Genomic DNA, 12,466 nt, shown 5'->3' with positions numbered 1-12,466 from the left:
TGTCTTTTTCCCGACCACGTACCGGTCATTTTCGGCCTCGACGTTTTCGAAGCTTCTCTTCCAGAGAATCGTCCGAGCCCCGCCAAACCCCGCTGTGGTAGGGGCAGACGCCGCCCTAGCATTTTTCACTCGAAGAATATTCCGAGCAGCAGACGTAGCCACGCCGAGACATCGTCAAGGGCCATGAGACATCTCGCGACAGCTACCGCGCCCTATCATGGACGCGATCACCGAGAGGAACAGCCTGTTTCGTGAATGGCAGCTCACTCGCCAACCGGACACGAAGCGCCGCTTAGACCGCATGAGACGGGAAATTAAGGCAGCAGTTGAGCAACACCGAAACCAGGAATGGGAAGACCTTGGGTCTACCCTCAATCCTGAGGATGGCAGTGCATGGAGGGTGATAAAGTCCTTCCTAAGCCGGCGACACCGAATACCGCCTTTACAGGTCGGGAACGACTTCTCCAGCCACCCCGACACGAAAGCCAGCGTCCTGCCTGACGCTTTTGCAGCGAACTTGACACCGGCGCCCGACGTCATCGACGACGACCACATACGGCGGGTCCACGAGCAACCACCAACCTTCCGTGCCGCAAGGGAGGAAGGCAGCCATTCTGAAATATGGCAAGGACCCAAGCCAGGCATCGAGCTACCGACTCATCACCCTGCTTCCGTCCCTCTCGAAAGTTTTCGAGAGGCTGTATGCGACAAGACTGATGCGACACGTCACCCAGGAGGGCATCATCCCGGACGAGCTGTTCGGCTTTCGAGAAGGACATGCCACTTCCCACCAGCTCCTGCGGGTGGTAGAACCGGCGCTGAGGGCACTGGAAACAAGGGAATACTTTGGGGCAGTGTTCCTCGACGTCTCCCGAGCGTTTGTCCCGGTGAGGCACGACGGTCTCGAGTTCAAACTTTTTCGGCAAGGGATACCTACGTCCCACATGACGCTGCTGCTGTCGTACCTGTCTGAACTATCATTCCACGTGAGGGCTGACGACGGCACGTCCACAGACCGGCCGATACGTGCTGGAGAGCCGAAAGGGTCGGTTCGCGGCCCCTCGCTGTACTCCCTGCACGCTGCCGACGCGCCGAAAGTGGCAGGAGTCGAACTGAAGCTGTACGCTGATGATACAACTCTGTTAACTCGCAGCATGAACGCCCAAGTGCTTGGAGAAACCGCCTCCAACGCAGGTGGAACGCCTTGGGCTCATGGGCAACAAAGTGACGGCTGAAATTCAACGTCGCAAAGAGCCAGGAAGTCGCCTTCACCCGACGACTTTTGCCGCCAGGGCTCACGCGAGTCGAAATCCTGGGCGAACCTATCCCATGGAGTGGGACGGCGAAATACCTAGGGGTTACCCTGGACCGCAGGCTCACCTGGAAGCATCACATCCGTGATGTGAAAGGGAGAGCAATAGGACGCCTTGGCACCCTGTATCCGCTGCTAAAGCCGCAGTCGTCATTGCCACAGCGACACGGCGTCAAGCTTTACCTAACATTGGTTCGCCCAATGTTAGACTATGCGGCCGTGGTCTGGGGGAAAGCCGCAGATGCTCACATTGTGACTCTGCAGCGGATAGAGAACCGCCCCCTGAAGACTGCCATGCATCTTCCGAGGTGCTTCTCGACACGCCAACTCCACGAGGAGACCGGGATCCTGCCTCTCCGAGGCAGGTTTCGCACCATCGCCAGGAAGTTCTACGAGAAGACGGGGCGCTCCCGCAACCGGCTCATCCGTGTACTGGGAAAACAACCTCATCACGGGTCAACCACTTGTTGGCCTGACCTGCTGAGGGATTAAGTTTCACTAATCCCTCAACAGAGTGTATTTTTCTCTTTTTCAGGTTACACCAGCTAGGACCAATCAACAAGAGTGGTAATATGTCGTTCTCTCTCTTACAGGAACCGCAGGAATGACAAATTTTTTTGTCTAAACAGAACCACCTCGAGCCAAGGATAGGCTCGTCGTTTCAGCGTCAGCGTCAGCGACCCAGGTCCGCAGCCACTCCGGCGTCGCGCCGGGTGGTGGAAGATGCAGAATCCCGTGGAGTGTCCTTTGCGGACGTCGTAGATTGGTCTTGTGTCCGCTTGTGGCGTGACTCCTTGATGGAGTTAAGTAATGGTTGCCATGCGATGCTTAGTTGGAAATCTTGGTCTCTGTTTATGAGATTGTCCGTTACCCGAATTTCAATGGCATTCTCCGCAATCGAAGCGTCGGCGCTCGCAAACGGAATGTTGGCGGCCGCAAACGGAAGTTCGGCGGCCGAAATCGGACCGTCGGCGTAGGGAATCGAAGCCCGATTGACGGACATAAATAATACTGACAATGAACAGACAGACCATTCCATCAGAACCACCTGATGATGGCGGGAAGGGTATTCGCCGAAATATGGTGGGACTTCAACGATCGCATCCGGCTGGCCACCCGAGAGCCCTGGAAACATCATTACTTCTTTCTGCACAAATAGTTCTCGTCTCACCCTTACCTGAAATCCTACTTACGTTGTCCCGGATAATCGAAAGCTTATTGCAACAGATTTTGGTTATCAGAGCAATTAAAAATCTATTATTTTGATACCTGTAACAGTACTGTGGGATATGGTTCTCGATAACCCAATGACTGAGATATTCTCATTAGGAGCTCTGCGTCTGATCCTAAGCTTACAGGATTTGATTAATGTATTCTCAACTAAAATCAGACGAAACGAGCCACTGCAATTCTGAATGTGGCAGTTTATTTCATTATGAATATTGTAGAGGGTGTGAATGTCTTTTTGTGGAGGATGGTGGTAAATATGAATCTAAGAACGCTTGATAACAGTACAGTCCTTTACATATTTGCCAACAGTTTGTATTAGGCAGTCAAGTACACATCTGGTGGCTTTGGAAGGTGGGAATTGACCGGCGGACCTCGACAGCATAATCGTGGTGGACACCTACAGCTGCTATGCTCGGTGTATTTCAAGTGCAATGATAAAAAAAAATGGTACAAGCTCTAAACACTATGAGACTTAACATCTGAGGTCATCAGCCCCCTAGACTTAGAACTAATTAAACCTAACTAACCTAAGGATATCACATGCTTCCATGCCCGAGGCAGGATTCGAAACTGCAACCGTAATAGCAGCGCTGTTGTGTACTGAAGCGCCTACAACCACACGGCCACAGCGGCCGGCAGAGGAGCGCAACTTCGCGTGGTATACATCGCCGACCTGCGGCCGTATTGCCTCTGGGGGTGATGTCTGCGTAGCGAACTCCATCTGGCGCTGGCTACCAGCGTCTGGTTCTCAATTGTGCCCAGTGGTTCAGTGACTGGCAGGACCTGAGTACTGCGACAGGACCTCCTGCCAGGCAGTGGAGCAGCAGCGGCTGCGCACACTATGACGGACGCCGACTCGATGACTTGCTCATTTATTTTCATGAGAAACATGGACGGAGGCCCGCCATTTAGTCGCAACAGAGTTTGGTTGTCATGGAGTTGTGGCAACAAACGTCATGTACATCGTGCAACCGAGTATCCCTGGTTTTGTAATCTGGGCAGGTACAGACTAGCTATTTCCGTGGTATAATGCTGTGCCTTAGTGTTTTGGCAAATGCTCTAGGTTCAGCTTGAGCCCTCTTTCCTAGGCCCACGCTGGTGCACTCTTCCCCTCTTCGAAGAATTCGGCCACCAAAATCCTCTCTTTCGTTCTATATGGTAGTAGTAGTTACTTTTTCTCAGTTCACTGTAGACACATCCGGTTTCACTTAGCTCATATTTTATCCCGTCAATTTCAGCGCTGTTCAATGGCTAAAATTGCTATATGATTATATTTAAAATCTCTCTACAGTAATAAGGTTCCAGTCACTAGCTGGTCCTTAAAATTAGAACTAGTTTCGAAAACATATACCTCGCTAGCTGAGATGTGTTATCACAAGATGGCTTTTATCTCTTATTACAAACTTAAGTCCGTCTTATAACATTTCCTCCCTGCTTCCTACAACAATCTCCAAGCTACCTAAAGACCCCGAAACACACACTCTCTGACCTTGACTTGTCTTTTCGGCAGCAATGATAAACCATCTCACAGTCAAAAACGTTTAGGAATTGATGGAGGCTACCACTAGCGGTATTCCTGCTTCACTTGTACTCGCTGTTCTGCACGAATTACGCTCCTCGACAGTGTACCCCATCAATACAGTCATCCAAGCCACGCGCTACTCATTATGTTCATAGCGTGTTATAATTTCATCGTGAAACGAGCACAAACGTTTTAAAAGAAGGTTTTAACATAAAGGAATCTGTGATAGTGTCTTGAGAACTATCCCTCGAATCCTAAAATTTTACCCCCTCAGAGGCCTGTACAGCTTGTAGTACTTCATGGCTTTGTGATGTCACCGATATATATATATATATATATATATATAATTTTACTGTCTTTAATGCATAAATATATATTACAACGGTAATCAGTTAACAACAATTATGATCTTATTCACATCTGACTCTGAAATACAGAAAATGATATAGCTTAGAGGGGCACAGAAACGACAAGGTGAAAACTAACACCAGCAAAGAGGGAGATTCCGCATGGGAGCATGGACCCTAAATATAGATAATGTACTGAGGTGAATACAGGACTTATTAACGTTTATTACTCTTGATCGCAGCCTCAGTGACAAGAGAATGAATATATTTAAATGTTTTCTTGTCAGAATGAGAACGATAACACACATACAGGTGTAGGTAATTTTGTGTTATCTAAGTATGATTGGTTGATGCAAACAACAAAGGTTTATTTCATCACGTACCATTTTGATTCCCAAGTTATCAGTTTCTTCAAATGTTTACTGTCATAATAATAGCGACTCACGTGCTGGGCCTGCATTATGAACAGGAACGTAGAGAGAGAGAGAGTCACACGGCTCAGGTCCGGAGGCATCACATACACAGCGGTACCTGATATATAATTTATCTATCGTGAAAAGTATACCGAGTTATAAGTGTCTTCAGAGCAGCTACAGGTGGCCGGGCGTAATCGGACATGACATGAAGGGAATCTGGCGCTTTCTCAGCTGTGGGGCCCATGGGAAACACGTTAACCCTCTACGAACTTCTGACATTACACTGTGTTCTTTGCCAGCCATACATCGCGAACATTCGGCTCGTGCAGTGTCCAAGGGAAGTCAATATGTGTATAAAAAGGCAATGTTCGAAGGTCTTAACTCTGTAATGTGTTACCGAGAGCCTGCATTAATTTAAACCCACGGTTAAGAATTATTAGACTTGTCGGAAATACTAACTAGCTCCCAGCCGGAGATAGCTACTGGAACCCCAAACACTCTGCGATGACCCAGTGAGGCTACCACCTCAGTACTGACCTCTAGTGTCGTGTACTCTGACGCACACCACAGGGACTGTAAATTCCTTGGCTCACAGTCAGCAAATCGTGACGTCCCTTGCATAGGTTTGCTCCACAGGCCGGTGCTACAACGGTCGACGGCTTGCGCGAGGGAGTTGCTGACCACCCAGACGCTCTGCAATAAGCCGTTGCGGCTACCACTTCAGCTCTTTCGAAGACATCCTGTCACGTGCTGATGCAGACTGCCGTCTGTGGCCCAGGACGTTGGTTGTGGTGAATACTAGGCCCTGGTCAACCACCATCGGTCGACGAAGAAAAGCTCACGAGCCACCCGCAGGCTGCAAGGACGTGCCACGCTTAGTTGGAGTGAAGATCGCACCTTTCGATCATCTGTTATGATCCATTGTGTAGGAGAGCTGGCCCCACACCAGTCTTCCCATCTGCAATGACCCGGCAGGTAGGAATGGCAGACCATGATTCCGGTATGCATCAGGGTGACTGCATCTTGGTGTTGAAATCATCAAGCAGGCCATCATAGCTTTGCTTGTCGTACCCTCTCAAAAACTCAATAGACCGGCATTCTCACTGGTTCTAGAAACACGGCCAGAATGGCAGCATTACATAATGTATTCTTGAGCTGTGAAACCCTCAGTAAGTAAAGGGCCGAGCCGAAGATATGACACATTTGCTCTGAGTGTACAAACACTTTTGCCTTCATTTATCGAACCCGCCAGTACGCCTTGCTTCTATGAGGTAATTCAACAATTAACCTGGTTCGCTATGTTCAATCTTGTCTGTGTAGTGCAGTGGGGCTCGGGTGATAAAATTATGTATGAATACCCCGCAGTGCCTTGTTAAGCAGCACAACAGCGCTAGCATTTCACTCTACCAAACTCTGAGGTCCGTTGCATAGGCGGTTAGTCTTGTAGACGTACTGACTGGCACATCATCGCAGCGCTAATTAGCACTGCATACGCTCCAACAACCTGTTTCACAGGCGAAAAGTAAGAGTTTTGCTTCAGGTACGTGGCTACAAAATGTTGCGTTTTACGACATCAAATAATGAAGATTTATTATGAAAACCTCCTTCTGTGTCCAACAGCTACTGAGTATAGATACTTTCGTAATGGGGGCCTTTTTTACCTGCTGAGGAACAATACTAACGTGTGCGTTTAGTTTCATCTTCTCGGCAGTCTTCAGTTAGAAATCCGATTTCACATGCAAAACCATGTGTGAGGGAAACTGAGTGTACTTGATTGCCGTTGGGAGTTGATTTATTAGACGTTGGTTACCCACTCATGTCCTCCAATACCCTGTTTATTCATGTGAATTCGTTAACATTATGGTCATATTATTCACAACAAAAGATCTCCAAATAATATTATTACAGTCTTTCGTTCCTTACTAATTAACAATACGCAAAGAGACTATCATTCGAGAAAACGTCGGTTCAGATCTGTGTCGTGTCATGGAGATTTAGGTTTTACGCAATTACTCTAAATCGCTCCCGGTGAATGTCGGGGCTATTTTCTTCCACATCTTTTCGTAATCCGAGATTGTGCTCCCTCTCTAATTACCTTAAGACCAACAGGACGTCAAACACTACTTCCCTTGCGTCGACTGATGGCCTAATAGTTTGGTCCCTTTAGTCACTAAACCAACCAACCAACCACCATCTATCTTCCTTTCTATATTAAACTTCAAAAAACACCACAGGTATAGGCTGGTAGTTTACATAAGGAAAGGGAATTTTGTGGGAACATAAAGGAACTTTCTGTATCATGTCACATAAAGAATGAGTAAAGCAGGTGAATAACGTTGCCGTAACTTCTGAGGGTACTGTGATACACAGTCATTTATAAATTACCAGTATACGCGAAAGACGATCTTTTTTCATTCGCAATTCAAATTCTAAATTTCCTTTTCGAGTAATTACCTCTCACTAAAGCCTAATTGTTATTGACATTGTAATGAATACCAACTAACCTGCTTGGAAAGCTAATAGTGATACTGGTTTTATTTACGTTCCTTTTCTATGGAATTTTTGCACTGAGAAGCTTAGAAAAGAGAGCTAATAATGATACGTATTTCAGTTATTCTCCGTTTCTGTGAAACATCACTACTGAATAGCTAGTACTCTGTGGAAAAATACCTTTGTGCAAATGATTTTGTTATCCGACTGTAATGTGTCATATGTGAAGACCCAAGTTACAGAGCCTTCACAGTTGCTTCAAACATTGCTCTTTGTCTCTAAGATTGTGATTTCCCTATAAATTATGCAGTAAAGATTTGTATACCCGGTCTAATAATATAAAATGAGTTCTTTATCTCGTACATACTAAAACATTACAGTAGTACGGTTTTGTAAAGTTATAATACAACTACGTTCACTGAATTAGGTAACGTGATAATGTGAATTTCAGTTTTTCTCCATAGTACTAATTTTTGTTTCTTTTTAGCTTATGTAACCCATAAAATGAACTAGTACAACAACGTAAAGCAATAATTATTTTTTCGTGAATAAGCGCAAGTAGCGCAAAGCAAAGATAACGAGACATATCCAAGATTCGTATTAGTATTGACCATTTTACTCAGCTCAACTGGCTACCAAATTAACATCCAATGAATAATTAAAAGCTTATAGCCGTACGCTTACAACTGAGTTATTTTCTAAGATGCAATAGTACGGTACATACACTGTATGAGTACCGAAGGTACACAGCCGCAAGTGCTGCTGTGTTGTCGAGGTTGTCTACGTTCCAGGCGAAACGGCTACGACACATTAAGCTGGAGAATTAAGAAAAGGGACTAATACCTAACGCTGAACGATGGATAAGTTGAAGAGCAGTGTCAGTTTTTGACTGCTATATCTTGGAGCGGTTAAAATGTCTCGGAAAGGATCTATATAGTTCAAGTGTTTTATGTATACAGTGGTTTCGATAAATTGTTTCTAAGAATACAAATATATTTGGACATCGATGAAAGGCTAAATTAAAATTTTTATTATAATCGATCAGTCAACCTCAAGTGACTTTATTTCCAAATTAACTGATACTGAATGATTTATGCTTCGTAAAGTAATACATTAAATATGCGCCAGGTGAGTAGAGACAACAAATTTAAATTCCTTTGAACAATGAGTCAAAAGCGTCAGTTGAGCCTGACACAGATATGACCACGCAGATCGTTTATCGAAACCAAAACCATTAACCTAACAAACTTAAACTGAAAAATCATTTCAGTTGTCACTGTCACACCTCATGTAATGCAGATGCGTAAACATATATTCAGAGTATTTTATAGTAACTGCATACCAGTAGTTATCTACTTCAAGCACCTGCCAACATCAGGAGGCCGCCTCTTCTCTGTTACCACCAATAAGTAAGACGACAAGCCCTTTAATTACAACATAAAATTGCTTACATTACTCTGTTTGTTTTCATGACAGCCATTTTAATAATATTTACGCCATCGACTATCATCGTGAGATTTACTTTTTGTGGCTTCGTTTCCATGAGAGCCAAACGTTACTTACCCTTATACAGAAACCAGACATGAGAAAGAGAGGTGCGGAGGCAGTCACTCAGTTGACTGAGCAGTCAGTAAGGAAAACCAAATCAAATTTGGCTGATGGTATCAGAAATTGTGATTGACAGTAAAGCGCGTGGAATAGTAGCTGAATGGAATTGTTACTTGCTAAACAAGAGGTTGCAGAGTAAAAGATGGAAACAAAATTCAACTGAATCAATTTAGACATTTACAAACGAATTATATGGAGACATGAGACACTAAAAATAGAGGAAGACCTTTACTATTTGGGCAACCAAATAACTGGCGATGGCTGAAGTAGGAAGGACACAAAACGCAGATCGCTGAAGGCAAGGGAAGTCTTCCCTACAAGGAGAAATTTATTTGCATAGAATACTAAGTTGAGAGTTAGCTCATTCTTGATGGTTTTGGCACGGATTGTAATCCTGTACGGAAGTGAAACTTAGAGGAGAAACAGTTCAAACAAGCAGAGAATAGAGAATGTCAAATCGTGCTGCTGCAGAAGACTGATGATAATTATATTTGAAGACTAATGAAGAGGTACTGAATAGAACAGGAAACCAAAGAAATTCTTAGCAAGTCTTAAACAAAAGAAGGAATTGGCTGACAGGACACGCCTGGAGACGTCTTACATTGTAGGGGGAGACTATGGCCTAACTAGAGTAACCAGGTTCAAGTGTAAGCTGGCTGTAGCACTTATGCTGGAATGAAGAGGTAAAGCTCGCAGAAGTTAGACTAGCGTGGCGTGTTGTGTGATACCAGTCTACCGATTAAAGAGCACAACAGCAGCAACTGCGGCTGTTTCTGAACGAATCTCCCTATCGAGCGCGATACACTGGCACTGTTAAAGACATGTTTGTTGAACTCTTTAGAATAGTTTTTAGGACAAATTATGTACCTTAGTCGATATGCAAGTCCAAAACATCTCGATTCAGGGAACTAATTTCATCCACTAATCAATGTTTTAATAAAAGCCAGTTACAGCACAGATAAAAATTGTACAGGCTGTTTTTCTGGTACTTCCATATTCACGTCGCTCGGATTTAAGCAACAAGCTATGTTCGCGGTTGGCAAACGAACAGGACTGGTAAACTGTAAGGGCCCGCGATTTTTATTTTGATGCTCTGAAGCTGAAAATCAGTGTGGGTTTAGGCCTCTTAGAGGTTGCCAGGACCAGATGTTTAGCTTACGGCAAATAATGGAGAAGTGTTATGAGTGGAGCAGGGAACTGTATCTATGCTTCATTGATCTAGAAAAGGCATATGACCGGGTTCCTAGGAGGAAGTTATTGTCTGTTCTACGAGATTATGGAATAGGAGGCAAACTTTTGCAAACAATTAACGGTCTTTACATGGATAGTGAGGCAGCAGTTAGAGTTGACGGTAAATTGAGTTCATGGTTCAGAGTAGTTTCAGGTGTAAGACAAGGCTGCAACATGTCTCCACTGTTGCTCATATTATTTATAGATCATATGTTGAAAACAATAGACTGGCTGGGTGAGATCAAGATATGTGAACACAAATAAGCAGTCTTGCATATGCGGATGACTTAGTTGTGATGGCAGATTCGATTGAAAGTTTGCAAAGTAATATTTCAGAGCTAGATCAGAAATGTAAGGACTATGGTATGAAGATTAGCATCTCCAAAACGAAAGTAATGTCAGTGGGAAAGAAATATAAACGGATTGAGTGCCAAATAGGAGGAACAAAGTTAGAACCGGTGGGCAGTTTCAAGTACTTAGGATGCATATTCTCACAGGATGGCAACATAGTGAAAGAACTGGAAGCGAGGTGTAGCAAAGCTAATGCAGTGAGCGCTCAGCTATGATCTACTCTCTTCTGCAAGAAGGAAGTCAGTACCAAGACTAAGTTATCTGTGCACCGTTCAATCTTTCGACCAACTTTGTTGTATGGGAGCGAAGGCTGGGTGGATTCAGGGTACCTTATCAACAAGGTTGGGGTTACGGATATGAAAGTAGCTAGGATGATTGCAGGTACTAGTAGATGGGAACAATGGCAGGAGGGTGTCTACAATGAGGAAATCAAAGAAAAACTGGGAATGAACTCTATAGATGTATCTATAGAGGCTTAGATGGTGGAGTCATGTTACACGCATGGGAGAAGCAAGGTTACCCAAGAGACTCATGGGTTCAGCAGTAGAGGGTAGGGGGAGTCGGGGCAGGCCAAGGAGATGGTACCTGGATTCGGTTAAAAATGATTTTGAAGTAATAGGTTTAACATCAGAAGAGGCACCAATGTTAGCACTGAATAGCGGATCATGGAGGAATTTTACAAGGGGGCTATGCTCCAGACTGAACGCTGAAAGGCATATTCTGTCTTAAATGATGATGATGATGATGATGATGATGATGATGATGATGATGATGATGATGATGCACTGAAGCTTCTGCAAACTTTTCCTTAAGCGCAATTTGATATTGCGGAACAGATAACTTAATTCAAAAGATTAATTTTCTAAACGAGACATATAGCTTTGTTAAAGGTGTAACAATGTCTTCGCAACCAACCATTACACAGGTGAAGGCTGCGCCGTTACTGGCAGAGTGGCAAATTATTTGAATAGTGATAGTTACGACAGGTACTTAGTTTGCCATCTGTAGCTGTGTGCCGCTTCAGCGCGTATTATGTTTTCTTTTTGAGAACTGATATGATGGCAATACTAGTGACATCAATATTGCAATGATCAGGTTACCCTCTATTCAGAGGCTGTTGCATGCAGCGGCCGTTATTTTGATTTGTAAATAACTACTCTGTAGCTGAAATCTAGATCTCCCAATAAAAGTTCCAAAGGACGACTCATAGCTGAAATCTATTGTTTACAAATATTGGAATGCGTTAGGGACGTGCTTTCGAAGGTGGTTTCCTCGACTGGTGATCGTGTATACTCTTTCTCGACATACCTACTCAGCTGCCTCCCCTCCCCTAGTCGAGGCTTCACAGCACATTATCACTGTCGTCAAGGCTAAATCTGCTCCTGGAGATTCGACCCGCTATCGTGTCTCTATATAACCAATCGGAGTAGTGTTCATTGGCGATTACATATTATATCTGTTTAGAAATGAAGTATTCGAAACATTCCTATTTCAAGAGCTATTTAACTATTGTTCGTTTAATTATTTGTCCTTGTAATATTAGGGACCTCTCTTGCGTCCAACCGGTAATTCGTCATAGTTTGCACTACATTCATTACGACACAAAGTTGTATGAGGTCTTACATCTAATATGAGGTCCATCACATAGTAATATTTAAGACACTGTAAGTAGAATAGCAATAATCATAGCAGATAAACATTATCTTTTCAGGTGAATTACAGGCAAACAGTGTTGAAGTGAAGTGAATAACAGAAATTTTGAAGAAAATGGGGGTAGTGGATGAGAAATCGGAGTGTGATAGAATAAATGTAAGAAAGAGAAAGGTAAGGATAGTATCGTGACACACAAAGGAACGAAAAGGAAAAATATAATTACGAGGAGACACAAGCATTTGCTTCGCTTTGTTAGAGGGATACGTCAATATCAATTACTATAAAGAAATTAGAGAATCTGCTAACA

Source organism: Schistocerca gregaria, chromosome 3 (assembly GCF_023897955.1).
Source record: "Schistocerca gregaria isolate iqSchGreg1 chromosome 3, iqSchGreg1.2, whole genome shotgun sequence".
Lineage (NCBI taxonomy): Eukaryota > Metazoa > Arthropoda > Insecta > Orthoptera > Acrididae > Schistocerca > Schistocerca gregaria.
Note: the sequence above shows the minus strand (reverse complement) of the source record.